The 21,034-nt window shown below is 41.8% G+C and overlaps 1 protein-coding gene across 1 annotated transcript in view; it reads right to left on the bottom strand.

Moving 5' to 3' along the window:
• Positions 1-21,034, bottom strand: part of LOC144798230 (extracellular calcium-sensing receptor-like) — a 102,272-nt gene that overhangs the window by 58,503 nt on the left and 22,735 nt on the right. The gene's annotated exons all lie outside the window — the stretch shown is intronic.

The following is a 21,034-nucleotide window of genomic DNA, read 5'->3' on the forward strand; positions in this document are numbered from 1 at the left end:
TTGGACCAAAAAGACCAGAGCCTTTGGGATAACCACAGATGCTCTATATGATTGACATATATACTGGATCTACGTCAATTCATCACACATCTTTACATTCTGGGGTGAAACCGGCCCTCAGGGACCAAAGATGATCACCAGTGACAAACCTCATAACAGTGGGATTGTACTGGTGTTGTACTGGGATAGCTCTGTGATAGTACTGGGATAGTAATAAGATTCTGCTGGGATTTTACTAGGATTTTATACTGGGATATTACTGGGATTATACTAGGATTGTACTGGGATTGTACTGGATTGTACAGGGATAGTACTGGGATTATACTGGGATTCTACTGGGATTGTATTCTGATAGTACTGGGAGTATACTGGGCCAGTACTGGGATTCTACTTGGATAGCACTGGGATTGTACAGCTGAATATCGCCGCCCAGAACATTGTGGTGCAACCGGGGAGAGAATATTGATGGACAAAATTGAAAGGTAAATGCATAGAGGGAAGTGTAAATTTACTGTTCCTATCTGCCTCGAACAGACATTTATATATTACCTACTGGCAGTCGCCAGTAGGTAGTTATAGTTAGGACCTATTATGCATAGGAAATCATCAACATTCTTTTGACAATTACTTTGGCGTCGATTGATGAATCTGTGCGAAATTTCCCAAACTTTTGGCCAGCTCAGTTCCGCTCCTTCCCTGAAAGTCTAGGGGTGATTGGTCAAGCGGGGGCCGAGAAAAAAGGGGGGGTCCCAAAACGTGTTTTCCCCATGCAATTGCCAGTAGGACCTTTAGCCACGGCTACAGCCCGAATGGCTCAACAGAATTATACCAAATTTGGCAAAGAGGTAGTCCTCAGTTCAGACTTATGCCTTTTGCTTATTTGGTGTGAATCTGTTCAGTAGTTTCTGAGAAAATGACATTAAAAAGTACATACATATCTATGGCCGCGCAGGTGCCACTCATCCTGAGTGCACCCTAAGGGCACCATCCCGATCGTGCGCTAAATGCTAATTAGCTGTCAAGTGGTTGTCAACATTCAAAACCAGGAAGTGTTGGCAGCCATTTTGTGCCTCTGTAGATGCGAGGCTCAAGATGTTACTGGAACAAGTGTGCAAGACATGTAAAGGGGCAGGGTAGAAATACCCTGACCCTCTAGGCCTGCCTTGGGGGGGGGGTTCCACAAGGAGTCCCAGGGCCCCCACAATTTATTTATTTTTAAACAGCAAAGTACACGCAGAGTGCGCAGATCCTGCCGTAAAAAAAAGAAATATATATATAACGGAGCTTCTTTCATAATTAGCCCCGGGGGCCAAATCCTGGGGGCATATTATTAAAATTTATGAGAGTGGCCCCCCAACCCCGGGGAGCATCACCCCGGGATATAAAATAAATGGTTGGGGGGCTCCAAGGCCCCCACCTGCAAAATTAGTGATTGGGGGCCTCAAAGACCCCTCAAGCCCCGGGTACCACCACCCCCTGGGGCTTTCTGTATTGTGGGAGGGGGCTGTGTGGCCCTCCTCCTGGAGCCCTTGAGGGCCCTGAGGACCGCCACCACCCAGGGCTGGCTCCTGCAGTATCCCAGGGTGCCCACCCCCTGGACACTGCTGTTTGCTATGGTAGGGCGGGAGCCGAGGCTTCCGCCCTCCCATCGCAAACTTGGTTTGGATTTTGAAAGAGAGAGCAGGGAAACCTGCTCTCTCTTTCAAAATCCAAACCAGAATACTTTTCCACACGGGGAGCTGCATGTTAGCATCTCCCCATGTGGAAAAGCAATGGCAGCTCCCGAAGGACGCGGGGGGACCTTGGGGGCATTGGGGCTCCCCCCACGGTCTCCAATGTTTTTTATAAGCCCCGGGGGATGGGGTCCCTGGGGATAATTGAAATAAGTGATAGGGGCTAATTTTTTTATGGTAAAATTAGGAGTTGCGTACCCAGCGCATTGCTCAGTGCGGCCCCCTGGTGTGCACGCATTTGATGCACGACTCCTAACCTGCAGGGTGCATGACTCCAGCGTGTTTGGTGCACAACTTCTACTCGTTGGGTGCACGACTTTGAGGCGTTGGGTGCGCGACTCCAAGCAAAAAAACAAATAATATTTTTCAGATATACATCAAGCTTATGTGTTTAGTTCTTCACTTCTTGAGAGATTTTGGTACCTACAAGTAAGTACCTATGCAGACTCTAAAGTTCAAGAGGAAGACTCTGTTACCCTCATCTGTAAAATGTACACCATCTCTCCTATAGATGCCATCAATATTGAAACGCAGATTGTTGTGGTAAATGGACCCCATCCTATAATCTCAGAGAAAAGCAGAAACAGATTTATTGACATGATTCCTAGCGTTCTCAATCTGTGGACAAAATTGATTGGACCAGTTCCATTTTTGCCTTTGGCAAATGTTAGAATAGACGAAGGCAGTGCGGGGGAAAAGTGACATAAATCATGTAAAGGTGTCCTTTAGAATCATTTCCAGACCTACTCCAGTGAAAGTGCCTAGGTCATTGCCACCACAGTTCACAATTATGAGGTCAGGGTGTTGGAGATGCAATGCAAAAAGGATTTAACCAATGGCCTCAATTGGTGCCACTTTAACCCTCTTTGTCCAATCCATTTAATGTCTACATTTGGCAAAGATAGGTCTTTGTTCATTCATCTGCTTTCTGCATACCTTTGGCTCCAGAAAATATAGCCGTGTCCCACAATTCACACTCTAAGCATCATGAAAGGAGGTCTGGATGCACTCAGATGGTCTCTGTAAATGAAATGGTAGTTTGAAAACTGAGATTTTTCTAAAATGGTGGATAAGATGCAGTTTTGAAAAAAAGAAGAGAAAGGATTGGTTGTTTGAGAACATTCTAGACTGAAAATTAGGGTGCATGTTTTTGTTTTTTAAAAGTATATTTCTTATTGATTAACAAAAACTGTTGAAAAGGAACATTACATAGGATAAGCTGATATATTGAAAAGTCAAGCACACTTTCTGTTTTGATTAGCAACATTGTGTGCTGAACTTGTGACCTCTGTGCAGAGTTGAGTGTTCTATGAACTGGTACTATGGTAACAGGTAGTGAGCAGATTTGGGGTAGGGTCAAATGCATGTCACTTGGAAAGGGCTGAAATGTGTAACCAATCGAAATGTGTGTTAGCTTTGAATTAATGTGGGAAGCAATGTGATTTGATATTTACATGTATATGTCTGGAGAATGAGAGGGGAAGCTTGCCATTTTTTGGTTTTGCTAAGAGCTGAGAGTACAGAGATTCTGTATAGGAAAATATGGTGTGTGACTGACATACTTCTAAATCTACAAATCAATTTGAAAGGTAAATTATTCTTTTGTGAGAGGTTGTATGTGGTGTGTTTGTTTTTAATAAGATTAATGTGTTTCTTTTTTAAAGTACAGGGAGTAGTCTTGCTTGTCTAGATGCAGTTTATGAGACTGTGTATTAAAATATGTGGAATGTGTGCAGTCATGTTACCTGTGACAGACTACTAAGGGGCAGATTTATGAAGGCCTTGCGCTGCCGGTGCGTCACTTTTAACATGAGAAAAAGTGACGCACCGGCTTCATAAATCTGCCCCTAAATGTTTTTGCTAAAGTTCAAGGGATAGTGTTATTTGCCTAGAATCACACTGTGAGTCAGTGTGCATTTGGGAAAATTGAGAGAGAATTATGTGGTTGCTTGATGTGTTTGCAGATACATAAGTGCTTACAAATCTTTCTTGTTAAGTTTTGGTAGGATTAGAAAATAGACATTGCTTATGTATTTGGAAAATGAGTTAGGCTTTAATACTGAAATGTAGAAATGAAATGTGTGAAATGTGTGCGTTCACTGAGTGTCTCTCCTTATGGTATAGTAATCATTCAGTCAGTATGCATGTAGTCATGCAGTGAGGCAGGCTTTAGGGCACAGAGTGCTTCAAACTAATATGTACTATGGATGTACTAGTCTAACCACCTTCACACTTCGGTTTCAGGCCTACAATTTCCCAGTTAGTATCCATACACTCCAGGAAACACTCTGTAAGTGCTCTTGCAATCCCATAGTGACTCTTTCAGCACCATGTAGTAATTCTTTCAGTAAAGTAAAACTGAATCAATGATGAATTCACCCACTGTCTCATCTTATAGTACTGTCATTATTTAGTCAGTATGCATGTACTGATGCAGTGAGCCAGAATTTAGGGCACAGAGTGCTTCAAACTGCTATGCACTATGCATGAAGTAGTCTAAAAGCCTTTACACTTGTGTTTAAGCCCTACAATTTCCCAGTTAGTATCCATACACTCGAGCAAATACCCTGTAAGTGCTCTTGCAATGCTATAGTAACTTTTTCAGTATCATGTACTAATCCATTTCACTAAAGTAAAACTGAATGAATTATAAATTCACCCACTGTCTCTCCTTATAGTACTGTAATCATTCAGTCACTATGCATGAACTCATACAGTGAGCCAGGATTTAGGGCATGGAGTGCTTCAAACTCCTATGTACTACACATATAGTAGTCTAACCACCTTCACACTTGCGTTTCAGGCCTACAATTCCCTAGTTAGTATCCATACACTCCAGCAAACACCCTGTGAGTGCTCTTGCAATCCCATAATGAGTCTTTCAGTATCATGTCCTAATCTTTTCACTAAAGTAAAAGTCCATGAATTATGAATTCACCCAATGTCTCTTCTTATACAACTGTAATTATTCAGTCACTATGCATGTACTGGAGCCACAATGAACGGTTCCTATGGAAAATTGCATAGGGAAAACATGTTTTGGGACCCCCTTTTTTCTCGGCCCCTGCTTGACAAATCACCTCGACACTTTCAGGATAGGAGCGGACTGGAGAGCCCCACCAGTTTTGAAAATTTTGCGAAGATTCGTAAACCGGCGCCAAAGTTATTCCAAATAGAATGTTGCGGATTTCCTCTGGAAAATAGGTCCTAACTATAACTACCTACTGACGACCACCAGTAGGTAATATATATATATATATATATATATATATATATATATATATATATATATATATATATATATATATATATAAATATATATATATATATATATACTCTGAAAAAACCATAGGTTTCAGGCCTTATATAGTTAGGAATTAGTATTTAAAAAACCTTTAAAATTCACTCAAAAAACTATAAGTTTTAGGGGTGTTATAGTTAGCTGGACATTTCACTCATACAAAACCATGGAAATTGCTCCTATATAGTTAGTTATACTAACTATATTTCGCGCACCCGCAATCCCCTGCTGATGATGTCACATATTACATAATTCATGACATGGTCAGTGACATCACTGATGACACCTCAAAAGACATCACTGATGTAATTTTAAATGCTAATTCCTAACTATATAAGGCCTGAAACCTATGGTTTTTTCAGTGAATTTCAAAGATTTTTTTAATGCTAATTTCTAACTATATAAGACCTGAAACCCCACCAGGAATCTCCAGTATGCGCCAGGGGACTGCATTGCAGAGAGGTGTAATGAAGCCACGCCCCTTTTTAGCAGCAGGAGGTCAGACTTGTGTCGGGCAGCAGCATCCATTTTGTGATGCTGAGGCTCTGGTTAGGATTAACCGCGTTTAAAGTAAAGTAACATGTCTTCTCCCACTAGAAGGGTGGAATGTTACTCCCGTCACCAGAACTGGCGAGGGGGTAGTATTCCAAAGTGTATGACACCAAACACGACATGTTTTGATAAAGCCAAACCAAAGTTAGCATTAACCGCGGGGATTATAATGCACTTAAGAGTATATGGTATGGCAGTATCACTGGAACAGCAGTAAGGAAATGGTTCCGAACACTGCAGACAGGCTTGGCTCATGCTGGAGCACCATCTCACATAAAAACAAGCACTCTGCCTCTAGGATTGTAAAGGCCTGCCATAGGAGTGACTTATAGGTGCATATGTGTCCAGATATAGGTTTAGACATAGGTATACTATATCTAAGCAAGGGGTGAGTACACCACCTTGCCCCAGCTGTGTGAACAGCCAGTTGTGTTGATTTAAGTACCAGCCAGGGGTGGCAAAAGATATGCTGCAGCCCCTGGTAGGCCTTGGATGCACCTATGCCCTGAGTACCTATAGTGCATGGTACAGGGGCTGACAAGGTGTCCAGTACCAAATTGATGATGTACCTATAGTACATGATTATGAATTTAGAGAGAGAACAGCAGGCTGTGGGTCTGATTAGCAGGCCCACAGCCACATTAAGTCGAAAACCAGTAAAGCAAAAAGGAAAAATTGGGGTGACCTTAGGATAGCAGGCCCTACTCTCCTACACTCACTCCCTGCTACTCACTATCTACTACTCTCTACTACTCACTCTCTACTACTCTCTACTCTCTACTACTCACTCTCTACTACTTTCTCTCTACTACTCACTCTTTACTACTCCCTCTCTACTACTCTCTACTACTCACTCTCTACTTCTCACTTTCTACTACTCACTCTCTTCTACTCTCTCTCTACTACTCTCTACTACTCACTCTCTACTACTCACTCTACTACTCACCCTCTACTACTCTCTACTACTCACTCTCTACTACTCTCTCTCTATTACTCTCTACTACTCACTCTACTACTCACTCTCTACTACTCTCTACTATTCTCTCTCTCTGCTACTCACTCTCTACCACCTACTCTCTACTACTCTCTACTACTCACTCTCTACTACTCTCTACTACTCACTCTTTACTACTCTCTACTACTCACTCTCTACTGTTCTCTACTACTCACTCTACTACTTACTCTCTACTACTCTCTACTACTCACTCTCTACTACTCACTCTCTACTACTCTCTACTACTCACTCTACTATTCACTCTACTACTCTCTACTACTCACTCTCTGCTACGCTCTCTACTGCTCTCTACTACTCTCTACTACTCACTCTCTACTCTCTACCTCTCTACCTCTCTCTACTTCTCTCTCTACTAGTCTCTACCTCTCTACCTCTACCTCTCTACCTCTACCTCTCTACCTCTACACCTCTACCTCTCTACCTCTCTCTACACGCACACATATACACAATATATGTATGTGTATATTACCTACTGGCGGTCGCCAGTAGGTATATATAGTTAGGATTTTTTCTCTATGGGATTTTTGAAAATTCTATGTCTAATAACTTTAGCGTTTGTGGACGGAATTGGCTGAAATTTTCAGGAAAATGGAACATTTTGCTTATGAGCAGCCCCTGAAAAATTGGGGGGGGTTCGTCAAGGGGGGGCCGAGAAAAAATGGGGGTCCCAAAACGTGTTTTTAACATTGAGTTTTCCATAGGGCGGTTGGACTCGCTTTTAGCTTGAATGGCTGAATGGATTTCCACAAAACTTGGCAAAATTGTAGGGACTGGTAGCCCGATGTGCCTTTGCTATGTCTCAAGATATATGCTCCAGTGGTTTTTACGAAAATGTACTTTGAAAAATATATATTGGGCTACATTGGGCTATATATATGTTGGAGCCCAAATGTAGCCCAATGTAGCCCAATGTAGCCCAAAGATGGCCACCAGAGACAAAATAGCCCAAATGTAGCCCAAATGTCATCCAGATGTAGCCCAACTATAGCCCAGTGACAGAATGTCCCAGAGTGTTCTAAAGAACAACTAGAGCGCTAACAGTCTTACTTATGACAAAAGTATGGCACACCTGAAGTCATCTTGATTGGAATAAAGTGTTAACACTTAAAACATTTAATTTGCAAAGGAACAAAATGAGGGGTTTCATTTTGCCATAGAAATGTTATATATTACCTACTGGCGGTCGCCAGTAGGTATATATAGTTAGGATTTTTTTGAATAGGGATTTCTGAAAATTCTATGTTGAATAACTTTGGCGTTGATGGACGGAATTGGCTGAAATTTTCAGGAAAATGGCACATTTTGTTTCTGAGCGTCCCCTAAAAGTTTGGGGGGGTTTCGTCAAGCGGGGGCCGAGAAAAAAGGGGGGTCCAAAAACGTGTTTTTAACATTGAGTTTTCCATAGGGCGGTTGGACTCACTCTAAGCTCGAACGGCTGAATGGATTTCCACAAAACTTGGCAAAATTGTAGGGACTGGTAGCCCGATGTGCCTTTGCTATGTCTCAAGATATATGCTCCAGTGGTTTTTACGAAAATTAACTTTGAAAAATATATATTGGGCTACATTGGGCTATATATATGTTAGAGCCCAAATGTAGCCCAATGTAGCCCATTGTAGCCCAATGTAGCCCAAAGATGGCCACCAGAGACAAAAAAAAACAAATGTAGCCCAAATATCAGCCAGATGTAGCCCAACTATAGCCCAGTGACAGAATGTCCCAGAGTGTTCTAAAGAACAACTAGAGCGCTAACAGTCTTACTTATGACAAAAGTATGGCACACCTGAAGTCATCTTGATTGGAATAAAGTGTTAACACTTAAAACATTTAATTTGCAAAGGAACAAAATGAGGGGTTAAATTTTGCCATAGAAATGTTATATATTACCTACTGGCGGTCGCCAGTAGGTATATATAGTTAGGATTTTTTCTCTATGGGATTTTTGAAAATTCTATGTCTAATAACTTTGGCGTTTGTGGACGGAATTGGCTGAAATTTTCAGGAAAATGGAACATTTTGTTTCTGAGCAGCCCCTGAAAATTTGGGGGGGGTTCGTCAAGGGGGGGCCGAGAAAAAAGGGGGGTCCCAAAACGTGTTTTTAACATTGAGTTTTCCATAGGGCGGTTGGCCTCACTTTTAGCCCGAACGGCTGAAAGGATTTGCACGAAACTTGGCAAAATTGTAGGGACTGGTAGCCCGATGTGCCTTTTGTAGGTCTCAATATATGTGCTTCAGTGGATTTTGAGAAATTAAGGTTAAAAAAAAGATATATATCTGTAACCGCGGACTGGGCAGCGCTCCGCTACGCGTACTTTTCGCGCAACGGAGCTTTGTGAAGCGAAGCTGATTGGTTCTCCGGCGTCTGTCAACATTCCAAACAGTCCGTAGCGGCCGCCATCTTGTCTCTCGGTAGGATCGAGAGACAAGAGGAGGCGAAAGCGAAGGGGCAAATGACCATAAGGGGGAATAGTAGATCCTCGCTGACCCCCTAGGTTTGATGTGGAGGTTTTAAAAGGGCCCCGCGGGGCAAAAAAAAAAAATAATAATAATAATCGAACGGCTGAATGGATTTGCACGAAACTTGGTAAAATATTAGGGACTGGTAGCCCGATGTGCCTTTGCTAGGTCTCAATATATGTGCTCCAGTGGATTTTGAGAAATTAACGTTCAAAAAAAGATATATATCTGTAACAGCGCTCCGCTTCGCGTACTTTTCGCGTTACGGAGCTTTGCGAAGCTGATTGGTTCTCCGGCGTCTGTCAACATTCCAAACAGTCCGTAGCGGCCGCCATCTTGTCTCTCGGTAGGATTGAGAGACAAGAGGAGGCCAAAGCGAAGGGGGAAATGACCATAAGGGGGCATAGTAGATCCTTCCTGACCTCTTAGGTTTGATGTACCATTTTGCCAAGTTTGGTGTAATTCCGTTCAGCCATTCAGGCTGTAGACGTATGTAAATGTCCTATGGAAAATTGCATGGGGAAAACACATTTGAAAGTGTTGAAATTTAGAACCAATTAAAATGTTACTTTGGTTTTGTATTTGTGTGTGATGAAAGTTAATTGGTTATGTATATATGTCAAATGAGAGGAAACCACAGCCATTTTGTGATACTACTGTCTGAGGTACATTTGTGAGGAATTTTTGGTGGTGAATTTCTGGTGTTTGATTTACACAGTACTAACACTTTTCCTACTTTTGAAAAGGTGAGTTGTTAATTTGTAAGGGGAACTATGTTGTACACTTGAAGATAATTTGAAAAATGTTTTCTGTTATTTATTTGCAGTCCTTCTGTTATACTAAATACTTGATAAAGTTAGTTTTATATTATGTATTACTAAAAACGATAAATGAAAGTGATTATTTTTTTCTGCAATTTACAGCAAGCAATTTCAAAATAAAATGGCTCACAATGAAGAGTCCGTGGCAATTTCTTTTGAATCGTCCACTACATTGATTGAAATTGAGAGCACCAATAATGAAACATTGTCACAAGGAGGACATGACTTGTATGATTCCATTAGATTGATTGAAATGGACAGCACCAAGAATGAAATATTGTCACAAGGAGATGACTTGAATGATTCCACTACGTTGATTGAAATTGAGAGCAGCAATAATGAAATATTGTCACAAGGAGGAGATGACTTGTATGATTCCATTAGATTGATTGAAATGGACAGCACCAATAATGAAATATTGTCACAAGGAGGAGATGACTTGAATGATTCCACTACATTGATTGAAATTGAGAGCACCAATAATGAAATATTGTCACGAGGAGATGACTTGAATGATTCCACTACATTGATTGAAATTGACAGCACCAATAATGAAATATTGTCAGAAGGAGGAGATGACTTGAATGATTTTTTTTATCAATCTCTTGATGGCGAATTTATCGAGTGTTTGGAGACCATAGAGTTACAAGAATCATTATTGGAGACTTTTCATGAGGACATTGCTGATGAGGACATGTTACTAGTTCTTTCAAATTTAGAAAATTCTGAAGAATAAATTTATATTTAGAAATCAAAAATTGTTTGAGACATTATTCATTTTTATTTTTAATTTATGAGGTTGTAGCGAAGTGATTGTAGTATAAAATGAGACTTATAGTATAGAGTGCAACATTTTTATGTTACATGGTAAGTTTACTCATATTTACTTCCCTTCTGCCACTATATTATCTCCAATGTGTATTTGACATCTCTTCTTCATCTCCGGCCTCCTTTCTCTCACTGTGTGTCTCCGGTGCATCTTATCGCTGCTATTTTGTGTAATTACAGAAGAGAGTAAAATAAAATAGTTCGGAACGTGAAAAGGGGGCAAAGTAGAGTACTCCTCACCCCCTAGGCCTTTTTAGGCGGTCCCAAAAGGATCAGTTTCTGCTTTCCTGAGAGATTATGGTATGAGTTCCATATACCACAATAACTTGCATTACAACATGCAAGATATCTATCTCCTATTACCAACTTTTGGAGATATTCGCGCTAAGCGCGAATATCTCCAAAAAGTAACACCTGCCCTGAGCAGTTCTTAGCCATGTTATCCAATGGGAGGTGGATAACATGGCTAAGAGCATTAGCTCGGTAATGTATGAATATCGCTGAGTTTTTAGCGATATTCATGCATTGCGGCCGTTTATTATCGCATTTGTGATAAACCTTGATAATAGCAAGGTTTATCTTCGATAATTTCTGATGATGCTTAGCGGTAAAAAATTCGTTGGTAAGCATCGTTAGCGATAAATATCGCTTAACTTTGGTAATATGCCCCAACGTCTGTTAACGTTCGATTCGAAGGAAATGAGGAAGTGTTGAAAAACATTGTCTGCGCCATCTTGCCTTCTTTGAAATGCCACACTTTTGTCGTGCACGGCAGCCATTTTAGATGTCTTGACCAGACCCACTCTCTGCACGCTGTCGATTCGTAGCATGGCTCCTCACCCTCGCAAGCATCTTCCCCAGGCACTGGTCACCCCCGCTCTCTGTCTTATGCATGGGCAATAAACCTCCCCCCATCTGCGCTGCTCTTCCCTGAGAATCACACTGTGCCCGCCCGACACCTCCCTTTCGCCCTATTCACTACCGCACCCTCTGACACTCCTCTTCCTCTGTGTCCGATTGTCCAGGCTATCAGCTAGCCCTGCAGATGTAGTTTATGGCCCCAGCTGTAAAGAATCACCCCTCTTCAAAGGAGTTATAGTAGATGAAGGCCCACACCCGATGAGATCCGTCACACCACACGTGTTCCTACTATCTGAAAACCATCCTGTATTGTGATTGGGGAGGGGACCGAGCCTGAAGCGGAAGATTCCAGGAATCACTCTTTGTACATCAAAGTTTTTACAATTATGTGTCACATTAAAAATATATAGCACTCCAACAAAGTAGTAGGAATATAAAACTTTAATAACATATAAATATATACAACAAAACAAAAACAGTAAAAACATTTTAACAACGAAGAGACCGTGGCAATTTCTTTTGAATTATCCAATAGATTTATTGAAATTGACAGCACCAATAATGAAATATTCTTGTCAGTAGCGGTCTGTTGTGCGAATAGTTCCAAGGCAGCAGAACGCGCTGAAATCTAGATGGCACGAAAGTGATGTCTAGCAAGTTGCCGCCCAGCAAATAACGGCGTGGGGCGCCGCGGGGGTGAGTGAGTCCAGTAGGCACCACAGCTATTCTTACCGGCATTGCAGAATTACTGCTGGGGACAATGCCTGTGCTGTAGCAGGGTCACAGCAGAAACAAAAAGGATTCTGTTGAAGATGTTGTTGGTTTTCAATTTGAAAACAGTTCTGGTGTCAACTGCTATGTTATTGTAGTGGTTAATGTTTTGTTTTCTCTAGAAAATGTAAAAGAGGGGGAGGCAGTCCAAAGTTCCATTAAAAGGGCAAAGGAAAGGATCGGTGGTTTGAACTATCAGTCAAAAAGGGGAGGGGGTGCAACAATTTTTCCTACCGGGTCACACTGTGCTTTCACCGGAAGTGAGGTCTGCAGGATTCTAGTAATTCAAAGTGAGGCTGGCGCCGACGTCCCGCGGATACAGTTTCGTCACTCCACGGGTGATCATGGCAGTCATTCCCCATCGGGGGTCGGAGACTCCCGCGGCTCCTCTAGAATCTTCAAGGTCGTGGAGGACTACGGTGGTGGAGTCAACCAGTGACCGGGCCATTTCTTTATGCTGGGCCCGCTCTTGCCAGGTCGACCGCCATTTTGAGAGTTTGGTAGCTACTGGCGATCGCGGGGTCAAATGAGCGGACGGGCTCCACCCTGCCGGGCGAGACGTTGCAGCATGGCCACAGTGGAAGAACCCTTTTCCGGGCGCCTGGAGCGCTGAGGGTGCAGCTGGGAAGCCTCCACCTGGGGAGGCGGGAGAGGCCTGTTCGCACCGTCTCTCCCTCCCAGTGCACCCCACGGCGTCTCGCTTGAGATTTGTTATGGCCGGACCAGGCGATGAGGACGAGGGGGGGGGGTCGGAGGCATGTGCAAGACATCCCCCCCCAGGGTTGTTGCAGCAATTATACAAGAAAGAAGAAGTGTCCCGTCCGTCTTCGGGCCGGGCTTCCGGTAGATGTCGGCCGGACGCCCCTGGCTCTGGCCCCATGAACGGGTTTCTTGGTTTATTGGCTGCAGCCGGATCCCGTCGGCCTCGGCCCCCCGACCGTTGGTGGCCGGACCGGAAGAGCATGTGGCGGGACTACCTGCAACTCTCAAGGGCCACCGCGGCCGGACTGGGAGAGAGAGGGGAGGGTCGAGGAGACATTCCCCCCCCCCCTGCAACTGTTCAGCGTTGTAAAGGCAATCCCCTGGCCGTGTCCCGCTGGTCTCGGCCTCTCCTCCGGCTACACCCTACGTTAGGATCTCCTGGCCGAGGCGTGGCAGCAGGACCTGCCTTACATGGGCTGCTCCCGGCTGGGCGTAGCCGGAACCCTGCCCCACCTTGGAAGTTTCCAGAGTGGGGGCGGATGTTCTACTGACTTGCATTTTCCCTAGTCTATCGATTTTTTTGGCGTGGCAGGCGGTGGGACAGCGAGGGGTGATTTGGTTTCTCTTACTGTTTTTCTGGTCTCTCACCACTGGCATATTTCGAACGTTTTCTTGTTTCTAGGACATTAATAGGTTTTATCATTACGTTATGTTATCGTTTCTTTGTTCGTTGTTTAATAAAAGTTCATGTTCATCAGTGGCCTACTGATTTTCGATTTCCTATTCTTTTCTTTCCAGGTTGTTTCATGCTAAAGTTTCTGTTAACAGGATACAGTGATCACTTCGTTATTATTGCATATGTCCTTTTCACTAGGGGTGCTCTCTGGTCGGGCCAGATGACGTATGTCTAGTAAATGGTCCGGGTGAAACAGGTGCATCAATCAGTGGGGAGTAGATAGGCATGACAGATTACAACGGGGGAGAAAGGTCCGCATTACGTACCCTTTCACTACTTGCAAAGATTTTCCTACGTTTATTTGCAAACAGGGAATACCTCCAAAAAGAACTAATTCCCAAACAGTCAATGTTCGGACAATCAATCAATCAATGAGGAATGAAATAGGTACGACGTGTTAAAGGCTTGCGTTACCTACCCTTCACTATCTGCAAAGGGAGAGAGAATATTCCTATTCTTCCTCGTTTGCAGGCAGAGAAGATCCTTAAGAGAACCAACTTCGAACAATTCAATGCTCGATTCAAACAATCAACAAGGGGTACTGTGAACACAAATGAACGCCGCTTATGTACATACGCATTGCTATTTTCAACAGGTTGTTCCTAATGTTTCTATTTTAGCGAGGTCAAAAAGAGATCCCATTAGTGGCCTACTGATTTTGCTCGATTCCTTTTGTTTTTTTACACGGTTTTTCGCTATCTGCAAAGACTAAACAGAGTATTTTGACTCTGTGCTTGTTTGTAAATAGAGAATGAACCAAAGAGAACAATCAATCAAATGGAGAGAGAAGCAGGCACGACGGATTACAAAGGGGGCAAAGGGCTGCGTTAACTACCCTTCACTATCTGCAAAGAGAGAGTACTCCTAATAGAAATGAGGGGTGGGGGGCAGCATTCAAAGCAGATCAGTGTGCATAAACACGAAAATGTTTTTACTTACCACGTACTTGACATTCGACAGCTTATGATATTTGCTATTAAAAAAACATTGAAATTCACTGAAAAAACCATAGGTTATAGACCATATATAGTTAGGAATTAGCATTTACAAAACCTTGAAAATTCACTGAAAAAACCATAGGTTATAGACCATATATAGTTAGGAATTAGCATTTAAAAAACCTTATTTTACTCACACAAAACCATTGAAATTCCATATATAGTTAGTTGCACTAACTATATATCGCGCACCCGCAATCCACTGCTGATAATGTCACATATTACATCATTCATGACATGGTCAGTGACATCACTGATGACATCACTGATGACATCTTAAATGACATCACTGATGACATCACACTTGACATCAATGATCACATCACTGATGATATCATTCATGTGATAATACAATGCATCTCCTCACACTGTAATATAACCTCCGTTACACCCAGTGTTAAATAGAGAGTATCATTTTTGAAACCATTGACACACCAATACTAGTTACTACATACGCACTCACTGATTCCTATGTCTACACACACATTCACTTATACAATCATTCATACATACAATCACTCATCTTTACAACACTATCATATGCACTCATACACTTATACAGACACTCACACTCTGCCACTCATTCATGGAGTTACTCACACACCTAGTCAGTCCTGAAAAGAATCAATCACACTTCCATTTTCTCATCTATACAGTTAAACACAGAACACCTTACATTTTTGAAACATATACTAACACATAGTTACTCTCTTATAGAATCACTGATACAAGTACACATTGATCTGCACAGAGTCACACACCTCCCAGCCAGCCATACACACACTCAGTCTCCCATACAAATACTTGTGCAACCAATCAATAACCCATATAGCTACTTATATAGCTACTGATCAACACATGCAGCAGCTTGCACAACAACAGAGATACTGATGCACACTTTCAGACAGTTTAGTCACTAACCCGTGCATTCAGTAAGACGCATTTAATCACTCACTCATACAGTCAATCACGCACCTACTAAAACCTTCATTCAGACACTTATACATCCACTCATTCTTCAATATGTAAAACATATTTAAACTTTACAGAAACACATAATCACTGGATGTTGTCATCAGTGATGTCATCAGTGATGTCATCAGTGATGTCACTGACCATGTCATGAATGATGTAATATGTGACATCATCAGCAGTGGATTGCGGGTGCGCGATATATAGTTAGTGCAACTAACTATATATGGAATTTCAATGGTTTTGTGTGAGTAAAATAAGGTTTTTTAAATGCTAATTCCTAACTATATATGGTCTATAACCTATGGTTTTTTCAGTGAATATATCTATATATATATATATCTATTACCTACTGGCGGTCGCCAGTAGGTATATATAGTTAGGATTTTTTCTCTATGGGATTTTTGAAAATTCTATGTCTAATAACTTTGGCGTTTGTGGACGGAATTGGCTGAAACTTTCAGGAAAATGGAACATTTTGTTTCTGAGCAGTCCCTGAAAATTGGGGGGGTTTCGTCAAGGGGGGGCCGAGAAAAAAGGGGGTCCCAAAACGCGTTTTTCCCATGTTAATTTCCATAGGGCGGTTGGCCTCACTTTTAGCCCGAACGGCTGAATGGATTTGCACGAAACTTGGCAAAATTGTAGGGACTGTTAGCCCGATGTGCCTTTGCTAGGTCTCAATATATGTGCTCCAGTGGATTTTGATAAATTAACGTTCAAAAAAATATATATATCTGTAACAGCGCTCCGGGTAGTGCTCCGGTTCGCGTACTTGACGCGTAACGGAACTTCGCGAAGCGAAGCTGATTGGCTCTCCGGTGTCTGTCAACATTCTAAACAGTCCGGAGCGGCCGCCATCTTGTCTCTCGGTAGGATCGAGAGACAAGAGGAGGCCAAAACAAAGGGGGAAATGACCATAAGGGGGCATAGTAGATCCTCCCTGACCCCCTAGGTTTGATGTGGAGGCTTTAAAAGGGCCCCGCGGGGCAAAAAAAACAAAAAAAAAACGTTTTTTTTTGCGTGGGGAGCGCCCGGTACGCTTTTGTGCAATGGGCGGTGGTAATCTAAATGATGAGGGGAGGGGGCAGCGTTCAAAGCACATCAGCGTGCATAAACACGAAAATGTTTTTATCTACCACGTACTTGACTTATCTCTCTGAGATGCATTCCCTTGTGTTTCGGCAATGGTAGTCTGTTCATTACATAGATCGCCCGAGGGCGGTAGTAAAGACCGCGCGTAGGAAAGGGTCAAAAGCCAGGGGTATAGGAGTATGTAACAAGCGAGCCATTTAATTGAAAAAACTAAACGTGACAAACGGTTGCAGGATCAGTGAAGGTTGATTTTATACATGAAAGTATAACAGGATCAGTTACAATAAAATCGTCCATACGCACACCATGGGCGAGTATCATGGGTAACATTACTTTGAAGCTTTATTAATACAATAATCAATAATGAAAAATCGACATCCATAGGGTTGTCCGTATTCCCAGTCAGTACCATTCCCCGCCCGCCATGTGCACAAAGACCGCATACATCCCCCATAACGTCAAGGCTAAGTAACTAGAACGTCATAGGGAGTTGCAAGTCGCTCCCATACTGGTGCCATTTTGGTCGAGGCCAGGCAGGTCCAGAGTATAGTTCAATGTCTCTAATAAGTAGCGGCAGGACCAGAATCCCTTTCGGCAGTTCTGGCTTCATCATTACGAGCACTAGAAAACAAGACATTCTGGGCAATACCACCCTTGACGCAGCCCTTTATTCTACAAGATGGTGTCTTTCAAAAGCCAGGGGTATAGGAGTATGTAACAAGCGAGCCATTTAATTGAAAAAACTAAACGTGACAAACGGTTGCAGGATCAGCGAAGGTTGATTTTATAATTGAAAGTATAACAGGATCAGTTACAATAAAATCGTCCATACGCACACCATGGGCGAGTATCATGGGTAACATTACTTCGAAGCTTTATTAATACAATAATCAATAATGAAAAATCGACATCAATAGGGTTGTCCGTATTCCCAGTCAGTACCCTTCCCCGCCCGCCATGTGCACAAAGACCGCATACATCCCCCATAACCTCAAGGCTAAGTAACTAGAACGTCATAAGGAGTTGCAAGTCGCTCCCATACTGGCGCCATTTTGGTCGAGGCCAGGCAGGTCCAGAGTATAGTTCAATGTCTCTAATAAGTAGCGGCAGGACCAGAATCCCTTTCGGCAGTTCTGGCTTCGTCATTACGAGCACTAGAAAACAAGACATTCTGGGCAATACCACCCTTGACGCAGCCCTTTATGCTACAAGATGGTGTCTTCCATTCAGAAAATATTGTTGGCAGCATTTTGAAAGGAAAGATAAACGGCCGTTCTCCTAGTGAGTCTCACATTGTTACATTTATGAAGAATGTTGAAGAGTAGTATGTTGAAAATCTGAAGCCATCGTTCTACAAACTCTCAACCAGCCTTGGATGGAAAAATCCTGAAGAATGTACAAACTGAAAACCAGTTTTTGTCTGCATAGCATCAGCAGCAACACTTGAGTCAGCTTTGTGATGTCATCAGTGATGTCATCAGTGATGTCACTGACCATGTCATGAATGATGTAATATGTGACATCATCAGCAGTGGATTGCGGGTGCGCGATATATAGTTAGTGCAACTAACTATATATGGAATTTCAATGGTTTTGTGTGAGTAAAATAAGGTTTTGTAAATGCTAATTCCTAACTATATATGGTCTATAACCTATGTTTTTTTCAGTGAATTTTCAAGGTTTTGTAAATGCTAATTCCTAACTATATATGGTCTATAACCTATGGTTTTTTCAGTGAATATATATATATATATATATATATACATACATATATAAACATATATAATCTACATATCTATATAAATACAAATTTAAATGCATGCAAACATATACATATATGAATACATATGCATGTTATTTACATGAAAGTTTTAAAAACACTAATAAAAGCAAAGGTAAAAAGCCACCTCATTACAAACAGAATGGCTTTAACTTACACGAGGGCGAGATCTATTGCATTTTCAATGCTTGTTTACTTTGGTTCCATCAAGAAGGCATTCAGATGTGTCACACATTTGCCATAAATTCTGAATGTTAGCACTCTAGTTGCTCATTAGATCACTGCAGTAAAGCTACTGCTCACCAGGGAAGTCTGCTGCTGGTATTCAAAGTGCATGTTTCAGTCTGCATGTCAGAATTTTTTTCATGAAATAGAAGAGGATTTGAGAAGTCACACAAAATGTGCCCTAATTTTTCTTTCTGAAGCACTAATCATACTTTCTATGGCAAAATGAACCCCCTCATTTTGTTCCTTTTTAAATTAAATGTTTTCAAACTTACCACTTCATTCCAATCAAGATGGCTTCTGGTGTGCCATACTTTTGTCATGAGTAAGACTGTTAGCGCTCTAGTAGTTCTTTAGAACACTCTGGGACATTCTGTCATTGGGCTATACTTGGGCTACATCTGGGTGATATTTGGGCTACACTTGGGCTCTTTTGTCTCTGGTGGCCATCTTGGGAGACTACGTGTCAGAATATTTTTAATGAAATAGAAGAGGATTTGAGAAGTCACTCAAAATGTGCCCTAATTTTTCTTTCTGAAGCACTAATCATACTTTCTATGGCAAAATTAACCCCCTCATTTTGTTCCTTTTTAAATTAAATGCTTTCAGACTTACCACTTCATTCCAATCAAGATGGCTTCTGGTGTGCCATACTTTTGTCATAAGTAAGACTGTTAGCGCTCTAGTTGTTCTTTAGAATACTCTGGGACATTCTGCCATTGGGCTATACTTGGGCTACATCTGGGTGAAATTTGGGCTACATTTGGGCTCTTTTGTCTCTGGTGGCCATCTTGGGAGACTGCATGTCAGAATTTTTTTAATGAAATAGAAGAGGATTTGAGAAGTCACTCAAAATGTGCCCTCATTTTTCTTTCTGCAGCACTAATCATACTTTCTATGGAAATTGATACCACCTCATTTTGTTCCTTTTTAAATTAAATGTTTTAAGAGTTACCACTTTATTCCAATCAAGATAGCTTCAGGTGTGCCATACGTTTCTCATAAGTAGGACTGTTAGCGCTCTAGTTGTTCTTTAGAACACTCTAGGAGGCTGAAGTAGAACACAAAGGAATCAACTGATAGTCTCTGTCCTTGATGGATGTACATGTTTTACTGAGAATGTCAGACTTTATTCTCACATGACTGAGAAAGATAATGTGAATTTACAGAAAATATGCTTTCAGCTTAGCTTATAGATCCCCTTCCAAACCACTGTGGGAAAAGCATGAGATAATAGTTTTCTTTCAAACATGATTCATGATATCCCAGCAGAAGGCTTTATCACATGGTAAAATCACCTTAGAACACACCACAATTCCTAGGGAGAATGGATAGTGAGGATTGTCTATGAAATCGTAGCTTTGAGTATAGGGACAATGAGCCCGTTCTAAAACTCACTGCGAAAAAAGTAATAGAATATATTCAAACTTGAGTGAAGGGTAAAGTAACGTCGCTTATTTTACTGGCAATGCAGGATTTCTATGGTGGGTTAAAGTCCTGCCAGGATTTCATGTATATGTAGTTAGGGAAACTTTCCGTTTGAAAGTGCGTAAATGTTTTTGTAATCCCGTTCGAGTCAAACTTTGAATTGTTACTTTATGTACATTCAGAGAGAAACGAGATCGTTATTACTTGTTTGAGGGGTAGAGTAAAGATTTACTTTATCAACAAATGTATATTCTGTGAGAATAACGTTGTCTATTCCACACAAAAGAATACTTGTATGATTGTAAAACTGTCACTTTATTTTAGTGAAACAGACAAATGGTTTGTTCTTTTTGTCGTTATTAATTGAGATACAGTGAAAAGTTATTCTTAAAATGGCGCTGTGAAAAGTTTTTGTGAAGGAGGGGTGAGTTCTGAGAGTGAGACACGGGAAGCCGCAGCGGCTGTATACGTCACAGGGTCCGCGCTGTGATTGGCTAACATACGTCACAGCTAGAGCACTGATTGGCTCATGCGACTGAGTCAAGCTGTAAGGTGATTGGCTCTTCTAAAAAGCTCCATTTCTATTGGTTGAGCAGGGTGGTGACGTGGCTTAACCTGATTGGTTTGTTGGTGTGTTTCGCGCACGGATTGGCTAAATTAGCGGAACAACCAGGAAATATTCTTGATCATTTCCAATTAAGCGGATTTGATTAAAACATGAGTTATTATTACAAGAAAGAAGAGAAAAAGCTTACATGGCTT

The sequence above is a fragment of the Lissotriton helveticus genome, chromosome 12, assembly GCF_964261635.1.
Source record: "Lissotriton helveticus chromosome 12, aLisHel1.1, whole genome shotgun sequence".
In the NCBI taxonomy this organism is placed as follows: Eukaryota; Metazoa; Chordata; class Amphibia; order Caudata; family Salamandridae; genus Lissotriton; species Lissotriton helveticus.